Raw genomic sequence first — 27,184 nt, 5'->3', positions numbered from 1 at the left:
TCAAGGGCATCCTCAAGGACCCTGCATGGGGCCCAAACCTGCGGAGTCAACTAACGCCCTTCGAGAAACTCCTCGACTCAGTGACCTCCAGAAAGGGTGCGGTCTCCTGTATGTACACTGTCCTAAACACCCATGACCTCCAGGCTAGGCGAGGTTTCCGGGGCTTTTGGAATGATCTGGCGGGGGAGGAGATATCAGAGGATGCCTGGGCTCGCATTTTCAGGATATCGTTTCATGGCAATCTCTTCACCTCAGATATGGAACACAACTTTTAAATCCTGCAGGGGTGGCACAGAGACCCGGCAAAACTCTCGAAAATTTTCACAGGGGTATCACCTGAATGCCTGAGGGGCTGTGGCCAGATAGGGACTAGAGGTCACATGTGGTGGCTATGCCCGAAGGTGCAGACCTATTGGGAATCGGTGAGAGACTGGATAGCGGAGGTAACGGAGGTCCCTCTACCCCTCAACCCACTGACCATGCTGCTGGGCCTCCCCCCGGAGGAAGCGGAAATACACCGGTACCCAAGGATGTGGGAAACTATGTTGAGAGCAGGCAGAGTGGCCCTAGGCCAGAGGTGGAAGAGCCTGGAAACACCTTACAAAGAAGATTGGACAAAAAAACTTAAGAACATGTTCTTGATGGACAAATTGACCGCCTTGGTGAATAAAGACTCATGCTCATTCCTCGCTGAATGGTACGGGGTCCAGCAGATATGGGGATGGGATGTTCACTAGCTTTGAGATCGTGCCCCCGGATGGTCAAGTTATCGCTTGCTTCCGTCATCATGTGTGACATTCTCCTCCGGAGACCTATCACGTAGTCAGTCACTCTGACTGGCTTGGGGGAAGGAGCACTCTCCAACCCCTCCTTAATCAGGGCCAATGGATCTCTGACGGGATAACCATAGAGGAGTTCGAAGGGCGAGTAACCTATAAGCAAAGAGAAGGCATGGCAGTAGAAGGTCCCACTTACGCTTAAGGGGTTCCTCTAAAGCACCTATCATGCTCTTCATGGTTCGGTTGAACCGTTCTATCAACCCATTGGTTTGTGGGTGGTAAGCTGTTGAGAACTTGTAAGTAACTCCACAGGTTTTCCACATGGCTTTCATGTAGTGGGACATAAAGTTTGACCCCCTGTCAGAGATTACTTCCTTAGGAAACCCGACCCTGGTGAAAATACCAAGGAGGGCCTTAGCCACAGCCGGAGCTGTAACAGTCCTCATAGGAATTGCCTCAGGATACCTAGTAGCATGGTCTACTACAACACGGATAAACCTGTTGCCTGAGGAGGTTGGAGGATCAAGGAGACCAACGATGTCAATCCCTACTCTCTCAAATGGGACGCCCACAACTGGGAGAGGCACTAAATGTGCCACATTCTTGGAGCCAACCTTACCAGAGATCTGGCAGGTGTGGCAGCTCCTGCAGTGTTTTTCTACTTCGGCCCCCATTTTTGGCCAATAGAAGTAGAGAGAGAGCCTTTCCTTAGTCTTCTTGAAACTCAAGTGACCAGCCAAAGGAATCTCGTGGGCTAACTGCAAGAACTGTGGTCTGTTCTCTTGGGGTACTACAAGTCGTTTGTAGTCTCCAGGTGCAGACTCGGTTGGTTCACTGTAGAAGAGGCCATCTTCCCAGTGCAACCTGTATTTCCCAGGCTCTTGCCCTTCAGCCTGAGCTTCTGCCTGGTGGTGAAGACCTTCCAGAGTTGGACATTCTCTCTGTCCCTTACTGAAGTCTGCCCTGCTGGGTCCACCTTCTGCCAGTAAAGACTGCAGCTCAGGATGGTCAACAGGATCCAGATCTCCAATGAGTTCCTGGCCTTCCATTAGCTCTTCCTCAGAGTCTAATTCTACCAGACAGGGTTGTACCTCCCTCTCAGCCTCGGCTGGAGGTGGAGTTACGGGTGTAACTTTGGACAACCGCGGGGAAGTCTGTGTTGGCTGCACTGGAATGCTGGCTGCTGGTTTCGGGATAGAAGTCTTAGGTTTCCCTTTCCCTTCTGATTTCTTGGAGACAGCGGCCGACAAGTCCAGTGGAGCAGGAGTGATATCTTTCTTCATCATCTCCTGGAGAGTACTGCGCATGGTCCTCTCTCTTGCAGGTCTGGTTAGCTCCTGTAACCGTTTACTAGGAGGTCTGGGAGTATGCGATACAACTCCGAGAGGTTTCAAATCGTTACCCAACAGTACGCGTCCTGGTACCTCACTCTGTATGCTGACAGGTATCTTCGCATTCATGTCGTTACACTGGATGAGAACTGGTAATTGGGGAAGCATCTGCACAGGCCCTCCAGCTAACTTGGTGAGGCGTTTGGATGCCTTAGCAACATCCTCAGCCTGAAAAAACAATTTATCCACCACAGTTATGCTGGCCCCAGTGTCCCTAATGGCAGGAGTCTCCTGACCATTCACCTGGACACTGTCCTTATAATACTCTTTAGTATTATCGGGGATAGAATTATAGACATCTAAATTCTGTTGTTCCCACAACCCCAGAGATACTAAAGAAATGCTGGCTGAGACTCCAATGGGTTCGTCAGCTAGCAGTAGAAAGTTTCCACTTGCCATTTGGACTTCCTCCTCTGGAGCGAAGGCTAAGGAGACAAGCTGGACCCCTGAAGGTTTACCCTTACATCTGGGATCGCCTTTCACGTGGTCAGTCGAGCCACAAACAAAGCATTTACCGAATGCTTTCTGGAATGGTGGCTTGTTCTGACCTCCTTCCGGTTTGGCACTAGAAGACACACTATTCTGCTGTGATTTTCCCGGTGGCTTACCCTTCTGGTTTTGTTTGGGGCCCTCTTTGGAATGTGAGTTATTAGAATTCTCTTTTGAGTCTTTTTTAGGCTGTTTTCCCTCATCCTTTTTCTGAGTTGCCCCAGAATCCTTATGAGTAGCCCTGTTGGTAACCCACAAGTCAGCAGCCTTAGCTAGCTCCCTGGAATCCAATTCCTTCGAATCAGCCAAGTGCTGTCTGAGCTCAGTAGAACAGGCATCATAAATAGACTCCAACATAAAAAGATTCCTCATACCCTCATACGTGTTCACTTTGTAACCCTTAATCCATCCTTCTACGTTTTTCAACCCTTCACTCACCCAGGTAGCCCAAGGGGTACCATCATGCTTTTTGAGGGTTCTAAACCTCTTAAGATACTGGGAAGGGGTCTTCCCGAATCTAGCTATTAAAGCTAGTTTCACACTTTCGTAATCCGTCTTATCCGCCTCCCCCAACTCCATTACCACATCAGTCGCAACAGGAGGGAGCCTAGAGAACAACCAGGGCAGCAAAGCATTCCCGGTGATGTCCTGGAGCCCATGATTGTATTCAAACAGTTTCAACCAATCCAACACATCCAATCTGGGTCCATACATACCCACTAATTCCTTCGGCATCCGGGGTCTTTTGGGACTGGAGCTCCTAGAGGAACCAGAGGAGAGAGAAGCATTTTCCATACACAACTTTTTCATCTCTAACTCGTGCTTAAGTTCTATTTCCCTGAGTCTTAACTCAGCTTGCTTCTGCTCAGCCTGGGCATTCATCCGTCTGAACTCGAGCTCTTGGTTTTGTTCAGATTGAGCCAAGAACCGTTTGTATTCTAGTTCGAGCTTTATTTTTTCAAGTTCAAAATAAGCAGGGTTACTTGTGGGACCTGGTATGGGCCCCATAGGCACAGCTGGTAAGGCAGGTAGAGGAGCAGGGGAGACAATTCCGTTAGCCTCTCCGTCCTCGTCAGCCTTTTCATCGCTATCATCAGAATTACGATTCAGATCATCACCATCACTGTTACAGTCGCTGGAGAGATTGGTTCCTCTGAACCAGTACCCAGACTTTGGTTCGCCAGCAATCTCTTGATTAGTTCTAACTTCTTGCCTCTTACAAGAAGATTCTCTTGCCTACAGAAAGCTCGCAGACTCTCAGTATTTTCACCTGACAAGGACTCTTGACTGTAAGTTTCCATCGTAGACATGTTTTTTGAAAGTTGCTTTTTGTGCAAAGTTTTGTGGTTAGTTATCCGAAAGTGTTGAAAAGCACTCTAAACTGTATACTCGATACAAATCCCACCGCTGTACACCAGTGTTAGGCGGAAACCTGTGCAGTTCCCTCTGGGACCACTGCAAAAGATTTAGGACTACAGGCATTTGGCGGTGAACCCACTTGGTAGCAGTCTGTACCACACAGATTCACTTGGTAGCTGTGGCTGTGCAGTCAGACTTCCCTCAAGAAGAGTTGAGCAGTATGTGGAGTATACAAGATAGGGCAATTCTTCACAGCAAGACAAGCAAACACGCAACGAGGCTTAGTGTAAAGATATTAAGGTATTTATTTATAACAAAACATCTATGAAAAACACTACGGCACTATCACGGCAAACAAATCAAACACAATTACTCTACGGAGAAGAACATGATCAATCCCCCTAGCAATATTTCGACAAGTCTAGGTTCTACTGGTACCACTTATTTTCAGACAGAGGTGTATACCTCAACCTAGATGACACTCGAACATTAGTTAGGACGGGAGAGAAAAAGATAGGCAGGTTATGAAATCAACACAGTTCAATCCTTCGCGGATAAAATGCAAGGCAGGAAGGCAAGAATCACAATAGATCATAAAGTTCAGAGGCCAGGCCCACTCGGAGAGAGGCAAGGCGCGATGTCCCAAAAAGTCTCTAGTGGAGATGCATTCAAGTCTTTGTAGCAAATTGTTATAGGCAGATTGAACCAGTTCAGAACAATAAATGTGAAAAGCTTTCAGGCGACCCAACAGAACGGAGAGGATTAAGACACCTCACTTGAACCAATCGAAAGGGAAGCCAGGCGGACACGGTACCTTGTTGTGGAGGGCAGCTCCGGCGGGGGCAGTTGTTCCTGGTGGTGGGTGCACGTCGGGTCTTTGCCAAGAGTAGAGATGTTCTCGTCGTCGAAGAAAAGTGAAGTCCGGTGCACCACCAGGGAAGAGACCAGCCGCGGAGTGCTCCGTCACAAGGCACCACCTTTTGGTCGCGGTACAGGGGTAGTGGCTATCCGGTTGCCGAGGTGCTCTGCACGGGCAATTCGACCACTGCGTCCTGAGGCGAATAAAAAGCAAAAGGGACTGGTTGTTCCCACCAGCCAGGGGAAGAGACTCTCCGGCAGGGAGATCTCCTCTGTCGTCGGGAAGTGGTGAGTCGGTTCCGCAGGGCTCCACCGGAGGTATCGTCGTGCAGGTCGGCTCAGCGTTACTCTCGTCGGATTCTTAGGTCCTGTGGCGACTTCTGAAGATCCAGTCCCAAAAGCCCTGCTTTTATGCAGAAAACCCCCATTCATTCAGCCTAGCTGTCAATCAACACATGCTAAGTGGTGAGCGGGAAGGCTCACCACTTGGGCCAATCACTCCAGAGTGCGACCGGAGTTGGCAAGGCAACTCAGTCCAGGGTGCCTAAACCCCCTCCCACACCCCTGTGGAAACCCAGACAGAATGGCACCACTTTGGAGGGTCTCTGTACAGAGCCTGCCAAAAGTGGAACAAAGGGCTCGACCTTTGGTTTAGGAGTCACAGAGACGAACACAGACGCCATTTTAAAAACCGAGTTCTGGCAGAAAATACCATCCGATAAACTTATTTAAGAGAAGTAGATTGATGGTACGTTAGAGATTAACGAGAAAAAGTATCAATCTCCAACAATGGGACGAATCCCATAGGGTTATGTTCGGGGTCGAACATAACAAGTAGTTTCCACTGCCACCAGCCAAAACTCGACGAGGGGGGACGGGACAGTGCCCCCTCGAGTAACAGATCCAGGAGTAATCGAATTACCCCTACTAGTACGTCCACAAAAAGATGGTTTGTACTAGTTCTGTTAGTAAATTTAGGTCTAGTAAAGCCAATGGTGACTTTACATGCCCGGGGAGACAGTAGTCTGTCCCCGGGTATGGAGTCTATGGTGGGGGTCCGTTAGGACGCCCCAGTGCTACGGCACGTAGGGTGCGGTGTAACACACATAGAAAAACATATGAGACCCTATGGAGTAAAAGACCCCATAGCCCATAGAACACATTGACATTCAAAGGAATTACCCACATACATGTCCAAGAGTGGGAGAAAAAGTGTCTCACTCTTGGCAGGATGGAAAAAAACAAACTCCCGAAATCCAGCAAAGCTGCTGGGGGACTCACTAGGTTAGGAAATTCAGCCTAAACAGAGAATTCTCCCTAACACGCAGCTGGCGCACAGTGTGTGCATGCGACAGTCTGTGCCAGCCGCATGCGCCAACATCAATTTTCACGCACAGCGTATTCATGGATTCCAACATCCATTACCAGCGGTGGCGCAGAGTGGCGCAGCGACCCTGCAGCAGTGCCAGTTACGCCCCCAACCCCTCCCCATGTGCCATGCACAGCGCACAAATCCCGTACATGGCGCACAGGCCAGTGGACCAGCATAAAGCCCCCCCAACCACGAAAACGCCAGTAAAACACCCTGCGCCCCCCTCCGAATGCATGTACACCCCTGCGCGGGGAGTTTCACACGCGTTTGGGCCTGTGCTAGCGGGGCACGTGTATTACTGGGGTATGTGTGGAGTTTCACACGCGATTGGGCCTGTGCGAGCGGGGTACGTGTATTACTGGGGTTTGCGTGGAGTTTCACACGCGATTGGGCCTGTGCGAGCGGGGTACGTGTATTACTGGGGTTCGTGTGGAGTTTCACACGCGATTGGCCCTGTGCAAGCCGGGTAAGTGTATTACTTGGGTTCACATGGAGTTTTACACACGATTGGGCCTGTGCAAGCCGGGTACGTGTATTACTGGGGTTCGCGTGGAGTTTCACATGCGATTGGGCCTGTGCGAGTGGGGTACGTGTATTACTGGGGTTCGCGTGGAGTTTCACACGCAATTGGCCCCGTGCGAGCGGGGTACGTGTATTACTGGGGTTCAGGGGACTTTCACACGCGATTTCACTGTCAGAGCAGGGCACGTGTATCCAGTGGGGTGCACGGGGAGTCCCACACGTGAATTGGCAGTGTGGGTCCTCCCAGGTGTGCCCTCTAACCGCTCCACGGCCCCTGCAGGCAGCCCACACCACAGGGGACTACCCTGCACCACTGGTCATGTTCCCCACGCAGCCCATCCACCATGGGCATGCCCCCCAGCCAGCACAAATGTCACCTTGCATTAGTGATCACCAACTCATGTCCCCCAGCACCCCCACCCACCCAGCAGTGAGGCTCAGGCCTTGACTCATGTCCCCCCGCACCCCCACCCACCCAGCAGTGAAGGGCACCTGCCAGCAGGCCCTGACTCATGTCCCCCCGTGCCCTCACCCACCCAGCAGTGAGGGGGGGCACCTGCCAGCAGGCCCCGACTCATGTCCCCCCGCACCCCACCCACCCAGCAGTGAGGCTCAGGCCCTGACTCATGTCCCCCAACCACAATTTCACATGCATGAACCCAATGAGCATATACCACACATGGAATTAAAATATCAAAATGTATTATTAACAAGATCAATGCAATTATATGAAAGGCAAAAAAATCAAACAAACATGAAAAGAAATGCATGTCCAAAAATATGAAAAATGAAATGTAGACGCAATCCAAATAAATCCTGAAGGAAACTGGTCCAAAATCATTGTCCACCAAAACAAATCCAAAGGAAACGTAAAATTCAAAATCCATTACCCCATGCTTAAATCCAAAGAAAATGAACACATAAATCCAAAGTCCAACTATGTACAATGAATTTTGAAAGGGTCCATGAGCCCAACGAAAGAAATGAAACCTATCTAAAAATCTACCTAAGAAAAGAACCATATACAAATGTGTGGGGCATAGTCCAATCACCCCAAAAGAAATGAAAACGAAAATGAAACCTAACACTAAAAACTATTTACAATGGCGGGGGGCTAGTCCGACGGCTCACTTCCCGATGTCCCGGGCCAGGGCATCATCGAACTCCTGCTCGATGTCCTGGAGGTGGTCCTCTTCCATGGCCCCAAGGGTTCGCAGGGACGATGACATGCTTACCTCCAACTCCCTGCGAATTGCCTCGATGCACTCGCCCTGACCATTGTGAGCTGTGCCTCTTCCACCCGCCGCCGCTCCGCACCTATGGCCTGGCCCAACCGCTGCCACACGGAAGACACTTGTAATCCTGGGTCCTCCTGCCCTCTGGCCGATGCCTGCCCCTCCAATGTCGATGGCCCCGAGCCATCATGGCTCCCACCTTGTTGCTGTTGCTGCTGTGCCTGTGCTCTGGCTCTTGCTGCCTGCACGTCCTCCTCCGGCTGGGGTGCAGTTGTTGTGGTGGCCACCCCTGCTGGCCGTCTGACTCCCGACTATGGCAGGGATGTGTCCTCCACCAGCCTGGCCGCTGGGTCAGAGGCAGCTCCACAGGGTACCTAGGTGATACATGGGTGGAAGATGGCATGGAGGACGACTGGCGCGTAGGGTGTTCAGGTGAGGAGGGGGTCAGAAAAAGGTCCAGCATATGGAGGAATCCAGCCCTGGTGACCAGTCCCAGTAGGTCAACGTGGTCAACGAGGCATTCGAGATGACGTGCAGTGTCTTCACGAAAACACTGCAGGTCACCTCGCATGCCCTGTTGACGCAACGCCATCCCACTCAGGACTGGCTCAACCCGGTCCCGGATAGCCACGTCCGCATGGGGAGGAAGGCCAGTTGTTGTAAGCGGATCCCCTCCCTGAAAACGGGTCTGGACGTAGGCATCCCTGCTGGTGCAGGATGATGCAGTCACAGGATCGGGGACAGGGTTACACAAAGGCACCTCCGCGGCGGCCTGTGCTCCCTCCTGTCCCTGCCCATGCACTGCACTACTAGCACCAGTGGAATCCCCACCTCCAGACCCCGTGTGTGTCCTTTCCAGGCCTACTCCTCCACCGAACCCACCACCAACCTGGATGACTCTGTGCCATCTTCCTCCATCGAACTCTGTGGGGTCTCAGCTGCCCTTTCTGCTGCTGAGGTGTCCACCTCCGACCTCCGCCTCTTGGACCTTCCCTCGGCAGCTGCGGCCTCCTCACTCCCCGACGAGATGACAACCTGGGAGGGGAGCCGGGCCTTGAGTCTATGGCTGGTGGTCGGATCCCTACCGCTTTGCTCCATAGCACCCTCTCCGTCCTCTCCATCGGTTAACGCTGCAGACAGGGAGAGATAGAACACAGGCATCAGGGCACTGTACAATGGACTGATACACTCATGACAGTTGCACATGAGTGGCAGTGTCAGACCTCAGACACAGCATCACACTCCCCAACACACATGTCATTTCAACTCACACACATGAGCAATTCAACAGCAATATTGCACCAGGCAGCACCATCCATACACAAACAACAGCACCAGCAGCCGAAGGTGAGCCTGACGTCACATGAAACACGGGGAGTGCACAACACATGCACACACGCCACCAGACTTACATGCATGTGTACATCCCCAACAACTGTCGCAGTGATGAGATCGCCATCCATGTCACATCTGGCATTCAGCCTTCTACATGTCAGTGTCACATGCATCCATGTTGCATCACAGTTGCACACTTGTCAAATACACACACATGCATATGAAAACAGTTCAGATACATGCAGCAGGAACCACCATCCATGTGTGACACCCCAACCATGCCAACGTACATACACAGAAATTCAAACATGTGTGCTCCCACACCTGCATTTGCCCAGCATGCTTACCAACACATACACCATCGATGTGTCTCACACCTGAGAGGACCCACATGTGGCACCCTCACGCCCTTGTTCATACATATCCCTACATGGCCCTACAAAAACACATGTACAACCTGCACACTACTAGCACACCACAACACGCACAGCATCCAATCAGTATGCATGTACACTTACCGCTCGAATCCAGACGGGTCTGCCTCTCAAGGACCTGGACGTGGAGCGCTGGGTGTATGCGCTCCAGGACCCCCATTTGTTGGTCGGACAGGTGGCCCCGGCACCCCTTGGCATCCGCTGCCTTCAAGAGGTGCCGGGCCTTGTCGAGGGTCCTGGACCTGAAGTCCTCCCAGCGCTTCCAGACATGTTTGATGTCGCGGACTGCCACCCCCTACTCGCTGATGGCAGTCACGATGTCCATCCAGATCCTGGTCCGTCCTTCATTGTCGGCACGCAAACTTCCGTAGAGGGCATCATACTGCCCCAGGACTTGCTCCACCAGGACACCAACTTCCCTGGCAGGGAAGCTGGTGACCCTCTGCCTCTCTGGCTGGGGGTTGCCAGTGGTGCCAGATGCTGTTGTGCCCGACATGGCAACCCCAGAGGCAGGTGTGGGTGGGCAACTGGGTGCTGGGCTGGGCTGTGGAGCGATGGTATCCCAGTCAGGAGTCTTCAGTTCCAGCAGGGTTGGTCACAGCAACTGCACCCCTGGCTGACGTGCAGGCAGCAAATAGCAGGGCACGTGGGCAGAGCAGGCAGTCAGGCAGCAGCAGATGGCAGGTGGAGCGTGCTCAGGGCTCTGGGGGGCAGAAAAATGGACTACAGGGCAGGAGCGTGGTCTTCCGTGTCTTTACAGGTGGCCTGCTTGATGCAGAGTGATTTGGCACGTGAAAAAACTGCACGTCAGCGTGTAATTCAAGGAAAGGCCCTTAGTGCGTAAGCGCCTCTGACGTTATGCGCGCAGGCATTTCCCTCTTGATGGGTGCATAGTGATTCAGCAAGTGAAAAAACTGCACGTCGGCGTGTGAATGCGTGTAATCTGAGGAAAGGGCCTAAACGCGTAAGTGACGTGACGCGCGCATTCGTTTCCCTCAGCGCGGGTTAAATATGAGCAGGTCCCGCCAGTTCGCTGTACGTGCCTTTCGTGGAGACCGACGTGTGTGTTGCTACTTCGTGTTGTTTCGCCACCATCACAACTTCACAGCTATCAAGGACATATCTCTTCTTTTGGCGGGGGTATTGGCTACGCATGTTTTTCTGCATTGCGCTAGTCAGACGGTGAGTCGCACATGCTATTTTCCCACTGTGGGTGCCCCTGTGTATCGCACCCGTTTTCGAGGTCATAGTAGCCTGCGTGTCCCACGCATACGCGTTTTTCGTGTTCCTGGGTGCCACCGCGTACTGCGGGAGGTTAATTCCACGCACGTAGGCTGCAGGGGTTGCATGCACAGTTTTACTGCAGTTTTGGGGTGCCTTAGCGGTGCAGTACCCGTCACTACATCACCGGGGTCACAAACAGCCTTGAAGGTGCAGGGGTGCTGTTAACATCTTGCATCCCACCCCCTTCACCCCAAATGCCCAGGACAATTGTGGTCTACACCTCCCATTGGCACTACTCCATCTGTGCCGGCACTACTCCATCTGTGCCATGGTTGGGAGGCCACCAAAGGTGAGGGGCGCCTCTGCTGGGCGTACTTCTTGTGGCAGGCATGGACAGGGACGTGGCCGGGGTGACCAGGGAGTAGGGGGACTCCAGGGTGTCCAGGGTGGCCGCAGAGGTGGAAGAGCCAGGGGTGCGCCACTTGAGCACAATGATGTGCCATGTGTTGGTGCTGTCATGCCACCACCCCCTGTGGTTCCGGGAGATGCAGCTTCTGCATCTGGTACTGGCGCCCATGTGACCCGGCAGTCAATTTCATCGACTGCCACGGGACCAAGGGGAGTGGTAGCTGCAGGTGCAGCTGTGGACACCACCACCCAGGCTCAGGGTCTGCCAGTGCAGGCTGCGTTGTCACTTGAAGAGTCACTGGAAGATTTCCAGCAGGTCAGGAGGAACACCATAGGTGCATGCAGGGCTGCCCTGACCGAGAGACGTGTCCCTGGGGCAGCAATGTCATCTGCTGCCCCGAACAGTCGGGTGTTGGCAACTGCAGGGGCAGATGCAGCCAACAACACCCCGGTTGTGAGACTACCAACCAGGACAGTCGCAGTCAATGACCCTGGCACAGCGGATGTTGCTGCGCAGGGTCCATTCCAGGGCACCCAGCAGCCACTGACGCAATTCAGCCCTTCGGTCGTCCTTCAACCTGCCACTCCCTTGGTTCAATCCAACGGTCCCACTGGCCATAGTGATCAGGGCGGCATTCGCCAGCCAGGGTCCGCGCCACTACCCAAGAGGAGGAAGATTGCATCTGCAGCACAGGCTGGGACCCCAGACACAGCCACGGCTTCCTTCACATCAAGGAAGAAGCCTTTCTGCAGGCAGGAACTGGACTTCCTTGTGGACTACGTGCGGGCTCACAGACGTGAGATGATAGTGGGGCTGAATTGTCAGACTACGGCTGCCCATCGTAATACCCACTGGAAGCATGTTGCGAATAATGTAAGTGCATTCAGCCATGAGGTGTGCACAGCTGCCGAGTGCAAGAAGCGTTGGGATGACCTCAAACGCAGCACTAAGGTCAAGCGTGCCTCTAATTACACCATGACTCTGGTGACTGGCGGTGGGCCACGACCTGAGGAGGATGACCTCACTCCGCACGAGGCACTCGTTGCAGAGTTCATACCAGAACAAATGGTCGAAGGAGTGGGAGAGATGCAGAACTTTGATGCCCAGTCCAGTGAGTGTTGTTGTGTGTATGTGTGGCCCATGTATGGTTTGCCTGTGAGATGTGTTGTGCTTGACTGCCACTACATGCTATGTGTACATGGTTCTCATGTGCTAATCCTGCAATGCTTCACAGATGCGTGCTTGCTGTGCAGGATGGTGTACATGTAGAGCAGAAGGGGACTGTCCTCATCACCACACTTGCACCCTACTCACATGCTAGTCACTCAGACGCCCCTCCGGTCCATGTTCCTGCTCTCTGGCCCTTCTGCATGTAGCCTGGGGTGGTTTTCCTCTCAGCACTGGGACTATGTCATTGCATGACTGACATGCATGTGCCCTCTGCCTGCATGCGGGTACTCCACGTGGGCATGCCCCCTTGCCCCTCCACCCACCTGCACCCCAATTACACCAATGCACTGTTGTTTAACTTTTTGCGCTACTGCAATGGCCTGTTCAAGCCTCCTGTGTACATGCTAACTTCCACCAGCCAACCTGCCAGTCACATGCAGTGGGGTACATCTTCTGCCCTTCATGCAGGGTGTCTCACTTGGACTGTGCAGATGGCAGATGCTCCGCAGGGACATGAGTGCTCATTCATACTCCATGTGCATTCCATGCATGCCCCTATGTGTCCTCGCCTGGATGATCATTGTAGTACGTGTCTTGTATGTGCAACATTTCATGGGATTTCTTCAGCCATCCCATGCCCACTCTGGCCCTGTCCTGCATCACACACATGTTTAGGGTGTCACAGTCTGTGTGGGGCACAGTCCTCCCCCACTTTCAGGCCCACTGACTCTGTCAAACTGGTGTAGTGGCTTTTGCACACTCGGGTGTACTACTGAGGGTTTGTCATGGGTCCTGCTTACTGTCCCATCATCATCTGCTGTGTTGTCAGTTGACTCAGATGATGCCATAGATGCCAGTCAACACTGTCTGCCAATACACAGGTGTCTGTTCAGCCTTTTGCTACCAAGCAAGGCATCCCTGCTTTTTCACTGGGGGCGTGGGGCTTTGCTTGTAGCCATGCAACCCATTGCATGCACATTGCAAGTGATGCCTGAACTAGCCCTTCCACTGGCTTCAAGGCTATTGATACACATCATGAAGTACTTGTTAATGTAGATAGTGAGTAACGTACACATGTTGTGCACTGCATCAACTCGCTTCGGAGCCATGTAACACCGTTCTACATGCCTACTCACTGATACTATGTCAAATTGACCAGGCATGCATGACAGGTTATCTTTTGTGTGTGACATGTCTGCTTCATGTGTTGGCTGTCTGTGTGATGTCTATGTGTATGTGTGTCATGTGCTTCTGACATGTGTACTAATGTATTCTTTCTCTCCACTTTTCAGATGATGATGCAATGGAGCCAGAGGATGGTGTTGTCATGCCAGGCACAGGGTTGTCATCACAACCACCACCCGGCACAAGTGAGGGTCGTGGGGTGGTAGTCCGCGAAAACACACGTGTGCTTCAGACCATCTTGTCTTTGGCTGGCTATGAGTCCAGCCCAGATGACCACTCTGACAGCCATGTCGAGTTGAATGAGCATCAGGTCCAGGCGTCAGTGATTCTGATATGGACACTACTCTGTCCGCGACACCTGCACTGAGGGGCCAGTCAGTGGTGGGACCTCCGCCTGTGATGGATCGGGACGCAGGGTCACCCTCCACACCAGTTGCTGATGTGCCTGGGGCATCACGGAGACGGGGGCATGTAGCCGTGCAGCCGCAGGCGGTGCCAAGCCTACGAGGACGGACAGTCCTTGGGTCCCGCAGGTGTCAAGCCCAGCAACACGGGGGCCGCGTGCCACCGAGGTATACTGAGTGGGAGGAAGACATGACTGCCAATTCAGAACGTCAGGGGGCAGCACTTGATAACATTTCTGCGAGTATGGAACGTGTGGCCCAATCCGTGCTCCCCCCGCTAGGTAGGTGCTTCTCCAGCGGCAGGCGGCGCAGTCCAAGGCCCGCTCGCTCAGGCTGGGCATGGCGGCCTCTGACAGGGCACGCCAGGCTGAAATGTTGTCTCTGCGTGAAGCAATTGCTGCACATGCGGAGGCACACATTAAGGCCATGGAGGGTGAGTATGCGTCCCTCCGATCAACTCTGGGTGTTCTCTTGATGTCCCAGAGGGTGCAGTCAGAGGAGAGGTTTGAGCAGCTTGAGCGTACCATCTCGGCTGAGCTACATGCTTGCCGGGAGTTGCATCGGTTGTCAAGCCAGACCACGCAGGAAGAACTCTGTGCTACACGTGTTACCTTGCAAGAGGAAGCACGTGTATCAAGGGAGGTTCTGCATGCAGACCTGCGTGTCATTGCTGCACAGAACCAAGCTCACCCGTCGGGCAGACTTGCTGCCGACGAGGGACAAGCTGCGCCTAGGCGTGCTCAGGCTCCTGGCCCACGTCGTCCTTTACAGGAAGAGGTAGACTCGGACCACGAATTATCTTCCACACAGGTCGTGGTGTGTAGGCGTTGAGCCCATGGAGGTTTTTTATTTTCGTCTCAACATCATCGCATGTGGGTGTTGAGGTGCACCCTGTACCTCCCCCTCCTGTGTGCCTCACCCCGCCCCCCCGGGTCGTATGTGGCCATTTTTGATTTTTCCTTTTAGGTTAGTTAGTTCATATTAACTATTTGATAGTTATTTTAATTAGGTTATGTAGGTTGTTCATAGTTAGTTTAATTAGTTAATATAGTTTAATATTGTTTGTCTATTGTGGATTCATGTGACAGGGTGGTGCTTTGTGGCTTTTGAAAGCATCCACTGTCTGTTCCAGCTGGGCCCTTCAAGCTTGTCTTGTGTATGTGTTTGCAGCTTGGGGTCCTGACTCACATAGGCCACTCCTGCTTCCCTTATCCATGGGCTCGCTAGGATGGTTCGGTGTTACAAAATATTACACAAGGGCTTTGGACTTGCCTCATAACTGTGGCCTGTCTGCTGCTGTTGTACTTGTGTTAACACCCCTAGTGGGGATTGGTTGCGTTTCATCCACCCAATGTCTGTAATGAATTTGGGTGAGTATGTGATTGATTTATGCATTAATTGATGTGGATTGTGATGTATGTCATTTTCTTGCCTGTATATGTGCTTGATGCACTTCATGCTGTAGACAGTAGCCTGCACCCTTGGCCTGTCAATGATGGTGGGAGGAGTTTGGATGTAGCTCTGTAACATGGACCAGTCACAACCAGCATGAAGACACACACACAGGGAACGTTCATGTCTTATTGATTTCTCTAATGCCCTTTCTGCAGGAAGATGAGCCTCCAGACTACCTTTGCCAGCAGACACAGGGACAACAAATCCAGAGAACTGGGCACATTTGGTGGTGCAGACGTGTGGATGTGTGCGCAAGCACAGGCACAAGGCTTGTGCGAAGACGTCCAACAGAAGCAGACGTGTTTCCAGGATCTCCAGCCAAGGTGAGCAGCACAAGGGTCGATAACGCAGCCAACCTTCCACCAGGCCATTTGCACATGCATGCTAAGAGGCACCAGTGCTGGGGAGCTTTGCCAGGCATTGTTGGAGAAGCACACAGTACAGCTGGCATGCGTTGAGGGCCAAATGCCATGTGGCTTTACAAGTTGTCAGGGGCACACACAGGGGCCATCAAACATTTCCTGTAGTACCCCCTGCTCCACTGAAGCATAGTTATTAGGGTAGTAGCATTTCTAGCCAGATACTGATATGACGCACAGGGACACCCAGCGAGGCACAGACTCGTGGCCAGTGCATGTCATTTGCGTGTGCTAATTGCCAGGTGCACTACCTATTGAAATATGCGGCTGACAGAACACAACTTGTACTGAAGTTGCACCTTGTTATACGTGTCTAGCAGCTCACCCAGGGACCATTGTATCATGTGTGATTATTGACTCATTGGTGCTCAATTTCCCACATGGCCACATGCACCTGCCTTACTGCATTGACAGTGTATGAACCATCGGTGGGCAAAGCCAACGTATGGGTACAAAGCAGCACACAGGGGTGTTTGTTTGTGGAGAAGTCACTTACTTTGGGGCATGGATGGGGTTGTGTCTGTGTGTGTTGTAATCACACATTCAGATTTGTAACTCACGCTCTCTTTGCAGCATTGAAGTGCTCCTGTTACCAGACCTGAGAGTGCGCAGGCAGGAGGCCAGCACTCACCCCAGAGATAAGTCTCTCTTTGGGTTGCATTTGACTGTTTTGGTACAATGTGCATGATGAACATGTTTTATCTAATTGAGTATGTGCTTTTGTGAATAGTTGTATTTTCCCTACTTTCCCTTGCAAATCCACATCCACTCTCCTGCCCCTCTTTCCGGTTCTCCTGATTACCAATGCCTGTCCATGCTACATATCCCTGGCCCTCCTTCCCCGGCGGGGTCTCAGAGGCCTGTGTAAGTTTGACCTTGCAGGCGCACAGACCACGGAGGGGGTGTTTGGTTCGTGCAACTCCAGCGCCTGGACACCAGAGCTGTGACACTACCCATCAGTTATTGCATCATCATTGTATGTTATGTACCGTAAATGGTACCCATCCTGTTGGACCATTGTTCAACTGTGCTACCTTGGTTGTTCTATCATTGTGCTTGTACATGTGCTTTGACATTTCCTGCTACTTCTAGTCATCTACTGGAGACTCTTCCTGGGTTATTTGGTGCCTACAGGCTTTTTCCCTGGTTTGGGGGTTTGGCTACTTGGAGTTCTCTGCGATTTGGTATTTTTACCAGTCAAGGTGGCCTCTGAGGGGGCTGGACCCTATTTACACGCAAGCTTGAACATGGAGAGCAAGGGGTAGGGTGATCCTGTAGCCAGGTAGACCTGCGGGAAGAAGGCTACATGCCCCAGAGACAGATGTTCTGAAGGTCAAGGTGATCTGTAAGGGAGGGCCTCTTGTTGTTGGACAGTTGGCTTGGGCTACAGTGTTTTGGGCACTCTGGCATTGTAATTGTGGGGTACTATGTACATGATGTGTTGTGCTGGTCAATGCCTGTCCCTGTGTTGTGTTTACTTTTCAGGTGTCAGGGGATTGGTGTGGTTTGACATGCTGGGGGGATCACATGGCCAATGTTCACATGTGATGTGTACAGGACCCTGGGGGTCACTTGATTTCACAGGCATATATTGAGTGCATGTGCCTAATGACACACACAGTTGCACAATGATCCACCACACGTACAACCACTCTTCCATGGCCACAGGTGCACACAGATTGCATTCTCAGGCTCGCTGTGTCCATGCAGCACATGATCTATTATCATTCGTGTATCATGTACATGTGTCATTTGGTTGTGGATGTGATTAGTCTTTTTCATGTGATGTGATGCTCAAGGTGTATCTGCAACACAATGGCTGCTCAAAGTGCTGTGTGCTGAGCAGTGTGTTGCAGGGGACACACAGAGCACATGGGTTCAGGAGTAGGGATTTTGGCTTGCCCAATGTGCATGTGAACAGGCATTCAGTGTTGTGTTCATGGTAGGACTGGTGGATAGCATTTGTGTATGGCTTGGTATGTGTGGGAGGCTGTTGGTCAGTCATTTAATCTAATTCCATGCCAGGCGTCATTGTCTCGGGACACTTTTCCATTTATCACATGTCACTTCGTATCTTATTGGTCATGTGTTGGGCTTTTGCTATTGCATGCCATGTCATGGTGTGGCAGACAAGGGTGATGTGGGTTGGGAGGGTTTGGGTGACATACCAGGGATTGTCATGGCCTGTTTGGGTGAGGGGGGGTGTGATACACACCTTGCATGTGTTCCTTTTTTGGTCACACAGGAATGGTTATGTTTAAGTAGCTTGGGATGCACACATTGTAGCACTTCCGTGGCAACATTCTCAGGGTAGTAAGGTTGTGACAGTTGACTGGCTCTTTGTCATCATCGATTGTCACCTGGTATGTGCCAGGCCTGTGTGTACTCTGCAGGGGTGGGAGTTTAGGTGAAGAATGTGGCCACAAGCTGGGTCCGGGCTGCCTCACCACGTGCCCTGTCCCCCCCCATGGGCAGTGCCTGTACCTGTGGTTGGGGATGTGGGGGCACCATCATGTCCACCGGTACCTCCCGCCGTGTTGCAACATTGTGCAGGACACATGCTGCCACAATGATCCTGCACACTACTGGGGGTGCATATAGTAGCTGCCCACCAGAGCAGTCAAGGGAGCGGAAGCGTGACTTGAGCACTCCGAATGCACGCTCCACTATGCCCCTGGTTGCAATATGGGCATCGTTGTATCTTACCTGAGGTGGTGTGGTGGGGTTCCAGATTGGCGTCATCATACGGTTGCTCAGAGAGTAGGAACTGTCCCCTGCGGAGGTGATAATAGTTGTGATTATTAGGGTTTTGGTATTTGTCTGTGTGTGACATGCATGCATGTGCACAGGCATTTGTACTCACCTAGGAGCCGTGTGTCACCATGCTGCCCAGCTTCCAGGGCCCGGCTTAGGGCGGACATTTGGTATATGAAACTGTCATGGCTGGAGCCAGGGTAGTTTGCATAGACAGAGGTGATGATTCCTTTAGCATCGCATACAACCTGCATGTTGATGGAATGCCAGTGCTTGCGGTTCCAATAGATGTGCTCAGTGGCCCTAGGTGGACGTAGGGCCACATGGGTGCAATCTATGGCACCGAGCACTTTGGGGAAGTGTGCCACCCTGTAAAAGTCCCGGACCACGGCCTGCCTTTCTGCGGGTGTTCTGGGCATGTATATGTGCCTGCGGACAGAGGGGCGTGCAGTGATGATTGCCAACACCTGGTGTAGGCAGCGTGACTGCCGGGCCTGTGAGACCCCCCCCACTATGGCAGTTGTCCGCTGAAATGACCCAGTGGCCAAAAAATGCAGGACATTGAGCACATTCTCCAAGGGGCTCAATGCTTGGGAGCACAGGGTGGGTGATGTAAGGTCATCTTTCCACTCCCTGACGAAGTCTAGGATGATATGAGGTGGAAACCTATACCTGTCATAGACGTGGTCGTTAGGCATCCCAAAAAGGCTGGTCCGTGGAAAAAAAATGCGGGCTCTGGCTATTCTCCTCCTCCTGCGGTGTCCCACGATCAGTGCTGCGACAAATGGGGCATTCATCGTAGCGGTATATACGTGTTTGTTGTTTGCGCGCACATTTATGCTGTGCGCGGGGACGCTTCCGCCTGCCTTCGTGTGGCAGACGTGTTGACGCCTGTGCGCGTCTTTTGCCGTGCGCCTGTTTCCCATATTCAAATCCATGAACACGGGTTGTTCGCGTGCGTGTGGGCGTTCCTTGTATTTCCTTGCAGTACTTCCCCGATTACGCCTTCTTTTTCACGCGTTGTTCCCCATTCCGCATGTTACGCCCCGTGTCCCGTCCCCCTTTTGGTGTGTGCACGGACGTTGTACGCTTTCCCTGTGCACGTCGTGCATGGCGTTCGAGCTGTTGCAATAATGTGAGCGCCCATGGGCGCCACGCATGGGTTTGGCACACATCCCGAGGAAAACACGCGCAGGGACTTCCATGATTTGCACGCATGCGCCTATTTTTTCACGCTTGCGCCTGCTTGCGCCAAGATTTTCGGCGCACGTTTGTTCCATGAATCGGCCCCAAAATCTTTTTGCAAGCATTTGTACAGATTTGCAAATCGCACCAGATTATAAGCCTTTACAAAATTTGGAACACCCCCTCTAATTTTGGTCCCTCTTAGCAGCACCACACTTTCCAAAACCATTTAAAATCAGGTCAAGAATGACATTCCAAAATTTCATGCAGTTTCATTGAGTGGTGCCAAAGTTATAAGCCATCCAAAAACGGCTTTTCACCAACCATGTAATTCACAAATAAGCATAGAAGCCCCGGAACATCCAAGATGTTCACGGACATCACAGGAATGTGCTGGATCATTAGCAGACATCGGGGAAGGAAAACACCAGTTGTTTGTTTTTTTTAAGACCATATCCCATACCACCCTCATCTCCCCAGAGATTGTTTGATAAGTTTGACAAGTGCAATGTTGTGTTTTTTAATATGTTTTTACTGTGATGTTCGCAGACAAGGGCGGGCATTTCCAAAATTCTGACGCACCTCATGCTTTTCACCATTCAATCAGTGGGAGCGTTCGATGTCCGCAGACCTCACGCTGGCCCCTGTATCAATAGGAGGCCCGTTCGTGGACCGAACAGGGAAGTGAGTATGCGGACCAAACCCAGATATCACAAAAGAATGAGCCCTACTTTTTGGTCGTTTTGAAAAAAACTACAGGATGGATGTACAACAAATTTACAAAAGCACAATTTCGGGACCAAACCGCTGCTCCTGCAACCAATTTGGTGAAAAAACATTCAGCGGTTTCGGCTGTAGGTGTGAGCAAATAATTTTCCATTGTGTCTATGGGTAAAAACTCACATTTTGGGACCCCCCCTATATAGTGTGTGACTTTGTTCAAATATATATATATATATATATATATATATATATATATATATATATATATATATATATATATATATATATATATCAGTGACCATTTATAAATTGCACACACAAAGTCTTGACTGTAAGACGACAGATTTTTGGATCTCTACATTTTGTTTGATTGAGTGGAAAGAGGAATGGGTCTCTAAGGGGCCCCTAAAATAAGTTTAAAATATTTAAAATCCATACTATTGCTCTCATCCAAACTTTCTCTTGAGGGTTGGGATTGCTTGTTATGCTTCTTTGAAAAGAATTTCCAGGGCGTGTTTTGGTTACTAGTCCACGGATAGGGTAAGATAGGTGGGGGAGGGGGTTACTGTACAGAAAGGGAAGAGGAGACAAGGAGGGCACGGGGACGTAGGCCAGGAGACAAGCCACCTCAGACACAAAGATCAGAGAGCAAAACATATATCACAGAAGTTATTTACCTTTTGTAGCCTGTGATCCTGACGTTTTGCTGAACACGGGGACACAACAGTAAAGTGTTCAGGTCTGGAGAAAGCAAACATTATCTTATGATTACTTCATGTACAATAAGAATAATCTTAATTAAATACTCCATTCATTTACATGACAGAGAAAATAGAACATTGGAATGTCCAAAGAAAGAGTTGCGTTTCTCACCCCCCACCTCCTGCCCCCACTATCATAACACCCCCTCCATTCAGAGGTCAAAGTGGGCGAGAACTAAAGGGTATGACATTCCCTTACTTTCCTGTGCAATCCTTCATCGTTCCCATACTTTATGCAACTGAGAATACTGTTCCAGGAAAGCAACTTTAAAAAAATACTTGTGTTGTTTACTTCAACTATATACAGGGGACTCGAACCAGAGCCCAGAGGAAAGCAAACCAGTGCACCGGCGGACTGAGCTATCTAAAGGTGCTGGATTCGGGGTTATTTATTTCAATAGATTGTACCCACTCCCAGGCAGCCACAAAGCACTGCATTACAGCAATCTGCGTATGAATGGCTGCAGGCCCCGCCTTGTTTGCAGGCAACGAGAGGGGTATGTGTAGCTGGGCATGTTCTTTAAGAGGTGTGAATGGTGGGTGGTGAAAGGGAGGCTGCACCCTGAAAAGACGATGCACATCCACGAGAACAGCATTTCGGCCTGGTCCTCCAGGTGAGTGCTGCGCTTTTTCTGACCCTCCAGGGTCTTGATTGCCCATATTTGTAAAGGTGTTAGAGGCCCCCAGCCCTGGCAGCCACCTTCTCTTTCCCCAACCCTCTTCCACCTAGGCTCCCTTCCCCTCCTTCCTCCTGCCCCTCCCTCCTCCCCCTATTGGCCTGGTTGCTCCACTTAACGAACTCCCCAGGGCAGCTCCCTGCCTATATAAAGGGCCCCAAGGCACAGGGCAGCTCCTGCAGAGGCAGTTCCTTATTGTGTCACTGGCATGGGAAGCCAGTGACCAGCCGTCAACCAGCAGCGACTAAGCAAGTTAGGAGTTGCCCAGGTTAGGAATAGAGCCTGCTATCTACCTGGACAACCCTGCCACATAGCGACTCTCAGACTTAGGTGTGTTTCTCCAGTAGTTAAAGCAAAATTGTATTCTGAAAGTATTTGAAATTGCATTGTGAAACGTAGGCCTTTTCCCCCTATACAGGACTCTCAGACTTAGGTGTGTTTTATCTCCAGTATGTAAACTAAATTGTGAAAGTGGTGCCACTCTGGGGTTCTGATTTCTTAGCAAGGTATTCAACTAGCAAACTTTCTACCATAGTCGGAGCGCATGTCCTCTTGTCCAACTGAATTGTCTCTCTCTGTCTAGCCTGCCTGCGCCCCTCCATGCGTCCTTCTGTAGTGTTCTCCCCCATTCCTCTTCTCTTTTCTCCCCACCTACTCTATGGTGCTCTCTGTCTCTCCTATCTTTTCCAACTGCTTCTCTATCGACTACCCTGCTCTCCACTCTAAATCTGGTAGGAAGAAGTTTAAAAAGGATAACCTGGTCTCCAAAGCAGGCCTACCTATCCCTGACACCTATACTAGTGCCTCCTCTAGGCAAACCCTCACCGACATCCTCTTTGTCGTTCCCTCACCAGACCTATGGACTTTACATATGGTATCTGTGCTTTTTCCTCTCTCGTCTTCTTCCATTAATGGAGGCACCCGGTGTGAGGCCCTCCTGACCTCCTCCGACTCCTCTAAGGTCATCATAAATGTTTACCTGAATGGTATTGTCTTGGTCCAAGGCCCTCAGGCAAGTCGTCTCCTCTTTGATAGACGCTTAACACGCCTCAACAACTTTCTTGTTGCTGCTGCTGTCCCCGGCTTCCTTGCCTTCCCCTGCTTGGCTACCTTGCCCTGTCCTCCTTCCTCTTTTGCCACCCCGGGCTTCTTCTACACCTCCGCAGGGCGTACCTCTCATCTGTACCCCTCCCTGGAAGTCTTTCAAGGACTGCAACCTTATCTATATTGCCACTCTTAATTCTCGCTCAGCTGTCAAACACTCCTCTGATATATGCTGCCTCCTGGAAGAACTTGACCTCGATATCCTCGGTCTCACCGAGACATGGTTCATGGTCAGCTCTGCCACAAGCTTTGACACTCTACTCCCTGACGGCTACAAGATCCTCTCTGCACCCAGGTCCAACCGTTCCGGAGGGGCTGAAGCCCTGATCTTCCCCGAGTGGATTCCTGCCTCTGTCATTCCTACATAGGCCTACTCTTCTTTCGAATGCCTCATATGCAGGCTCTCTCTCTCTCCTAGCCATTCCCTTCCTGTGGTTACCATCTATCGGCCAACTGGTCAGATCTCCTCCTTCCTCTCTGGGTGGGCGGACCTCTCCTCTTCCCTCCTGGTCTCGACCGCTCACCTCTTCCTTCTTGGAGACTTTAACATCCACCTGGATGCTTCCTGTCCTTCCTCTGGACTATTTTGTGACCTCTGCAACTCTCTCTCTCACTCTCTATTCTCCCCTCTGGCCCGACTCACTCTGCAGGGCACACTCTGGATGTTCTGATCTCTTCAGACCTTCCCCTTTCTATACTTCCCACCACTCCTCTCTCCTGCAGTGATCACTTTCTCATTTCCTCCCAGCTCACTCTCTATACCCCTCAGGCCAAGCCACCTCCAGCACTGCCACCCACCTTCTCGGTTATCCGAACCATGATGTGTATGTCAGTTGAGGCTTTCGCCGCCACTTTCTCACTCCCCCTCCCCCTTCAGCTGACTCACACCCTGACACAGCCCTTTCCATGCTCCACTCCACTATATCCGATACTCTTGATGTTCTTGCCCCTGTCACGAGGATCCGCTTGAAGCCCAAAGCCAAGTGCAACTCTTAGTACGACTTAGACCTTGTCACCCTCAAACGCAAGTGCCAGGTGGCTGAGAGGAAATTGTGTGCTTCCCTTACATCCTCTGGCAAACTGGCCTGCCGCCTGCTCCAAAGGCAATACCCGCTCTCTGTCCGCAACAAGAAGATAGCTCAAATCCAAGCCAGCATCTCTGCGGCATCTAACAACTTGACCGAAGTCTTTAGAATCTGCAGGGAGCTGGCAAATCATACTGCAGCCTCTACCTCAGCTGTCCCCACCCAGGCCCTCTGCACGGTTCTGGCTTCCCATTTCATTTATAAAACTCAGGACATCTTGCCTCTCTCTCTTCCTCTCCCCCTCCTACCTCTACTCCCTGCTCTTCCTCTAGCCTTTCTTTGGCCACCTCTCCTCCCTCCTTCTCTGCCTTTCCCATGTTATCCCCACACAAGGTTTCTAGACAAGTCTGGTCTACGAAAGTTTAGTCAAAACAGGTTCGCCACTCTTCCTCCAAAACCATGAAGGCCTACATAGACCCCCTAACTCCTGCTCTGGCTGACTTCTGCAACCACTCCTTCGCCACTGGAGTCTTCCTTTCCCCCCTGAAGCACTCCCTTGTGCACCCTCTTCTTAAGAAACCGTCTGCCGAACCGTCCTGCCTGCCTATCGCCCAATCTCCATCACTCCTTTCGTGGGCTAACTCCTGGAAAAGCTGCCCATCTCCCAGCTTAATCTTCACTCTGAATCTGTTGGCTGTCTCCATGACCATCAGTCTGACATCAAACCTGCCAGAAGCACAGAAACTGCTCTCATGAAAATCCGTGAAGACCTGCTCTCCAACCTTGATTCCAACACCCCATGTGTCCTCATCTTACTTGATCTCTCTTCTGCCTTTAACACAGTCAACCATGCCTTCCAGCTCAACTATCTCTGTGATAACCTGGGTATCACTGATCAGGCCCTGGCTTGGCTGACTTCTTTTCTCTCCGATTGACCCTCTCAGGACCAACTTGGGTCCTTCCTCTCCTCTATCTCTACCTGTGGTGTTCCCCAGGGGTCCAACCTCTCTCCCTGGCTGTTCAACCAATACCTGCCACTGCTTAGCCACTGCATTGCCGCTCTCTGGCCCAACTTTCAGTGCTATGCAGTTGATACTCAGGTTATTTTCAGGCTCCCTTCAGCCACCTCATCTCCGACTGTCTGTTATCCAGGAGTGGTGTGCCACCAATGATCTCTGCCTTAATGCCAGTAAGACTGAGATTCTCCTCATCGGCACACCCGCTCCCTCCTTTCCTGTCTCTCTCTGGCCGGCCTCCCTTGGCTCTTTTCCTGCTCTCACCTGTGAGGCTAAAAACCTCAGGGTCATCTTCGACTCCACACTTTCCTTCTCTCCTCACATCTCTGATGCTTATAAGAAGTCACAGTACCAGCTGCACCTCCTCAGAGGTATTCTTCCTTTCCTCTCCTTCCCGCAGAAGTTCACTGTCTCCAGAGTTCTTGCTCTCTCTAGGCTGGATTACTGCAACAGCCTCTTTCTAAATCTGCCTGCTACTCTCCGCCCTCTGCAACTCATCCAGAACAGGACTGCAAGACTTGTCCTTGGCCTCAAGCCCAGGGATCGCATCTCTCCAGGACTGAAATATCTGCACTGGCTCCCAGTGGCTGCAAGGATTAAGTTCAAAACCCTCTGCATGGTCCACAAGGCCTTCTGGGGCCTGTGGCCTCAATACCTTCAACTCTCGCTTCCGAAATATCTTCCTTCTCGTGCTCTTCGCTCATCCGTCACCAACTCCTTCAGGGTCAGTCACTTATCCAAGCAGCGACTTGGTGGTAGATTACTTTCTTCGGCTGGGGCCTCCCCCTGGAACAGCCTACCTCAAACTCGAGAATCACCTCCGGTTCTGGAAGCACCTCAAAACCTTCCTCTTAGCTTCCGCTTTCTCTCCTCCTCTCCACTGCTGAACTTCTGACTGAAACTGCACTGGTCACCTGGCCACCCTCCAATCTCGGGCCCAGTTTCCCTCCCCCGCCAGTTTCACCCTTGCACTGCCTCCCTGGCATCCCCATCACTTGGGGACTGTTTCCCTACAGCTTCTACCAGCCCTTGACACCTGATGTGTGCAGTTACTCTTGCACTTTTTATTTGTTGCTTTTATTTATTCTATTGTTTTTTTACTGTCAATCCCATGTACTGCACTGCCCCCTTCCCTTCAACCCCCACCGCCCCCCCTCCGCCCTCCCCGCACATATCATATGATGTTCTCACTGCAAAAGTGCGCAATTGCCCCCTGTCACTCACCCCCAGTAAATCATGACATCATTACTGGGTCTTCACTTGGGCAGTGATTTCCATGTCAGAATTCAGCTTTTGAGATGTAAATGAGCAGGACAGGAGGGTGGGGGGCAGGGTGGACGGGGGGGGGCTGGGGGGACGGGGGGGGGCTGGGGGGACGGGGGGGGGCTGGGGGGACGGGCACCCGCCGTCCAGACCCTCACAGAGCGACTGAGATGAGAACCCTGGACAAAGCAGCAAACCCGCGCGGTGGAGCCGATAACTGCACATGCGCAGAGCAGGAACACGTATCAGAAGCGCATGCGTAGAAAGGGGATACTCGATAGAGCATGCGCGCTGACGATTCACTGCCAAACCGGAGGAGGGAACCAATCCAACGCCCGGAACTTCGCAGAGTGACACGTGACCCCAGCAGCGCATCCAAGCCGCGGAGCGGACGAACAGACATGCGCAGAGAAGACAAATAAGAGAGGAACGGACGCAAGGGGCATGCGCAGAAAGTGGGTAGGGGAGGCGCATGCCCATTGACGCACTACTACTAAATAAGACTCCGAAAGCATCCGTACGGGAAAGGCAGGCATCAGAGGAGACACTAATATGATCCAAAAATGCATTATTTCTATAAACCATGATGGGCCGTGCTGAGAAACCCTGATCGGAGCATGCGCATATAGGGGTTAG

At 51.6% G+C, this 27,184-nt stretch overlaps 1 protein-coding gene across 1 annotated transcript in view; it reads right to left on the bottom strand.

The window, feature by feature from the left end:
- The window catches only part of LOC138552094 (zinc finger protein 268-like), a 59,188-nt gene extending 32,542 nt beyond the window's left edge, over nucleotides 1-26,646 (bottom strand). The window contains exons 1-2 of the mRNA XM_069642516.1: nucleotides 26,510-26,646; nucleotides 21,380-21,443 (exon numbers count right to left, since the gene is read on the bottom strand). The gene's annotated coding sequence lies outside the window, so the exon portion shown is untranslated. The remainder of the gene's footprint in view (nucleotides 1-21,379; nucleotides 21,444-26,509) is intronic.
- Nucleotides 26,647-27,184: the final 538 nt, after the last annotated feature.

Source organism: Ambystoma mexicanum, chromosome 1q (genome assembly GCF_040938575.1).
Source record: "Ambystoma mexicanum isolate Mex_15411 chromosome 1q, UKY_AmexF1_1, whole genome shotgun sequence".
Lineage (NCBI taxonomy): Eukaryota > Metazoa > Chordata > Amphibia > Caudata > Ambystomatidae > Ambystoma > Ambystoma mexicanum.
This window is presented reverse-complemented; position numbering and strand designations above follow the sequence as displayed.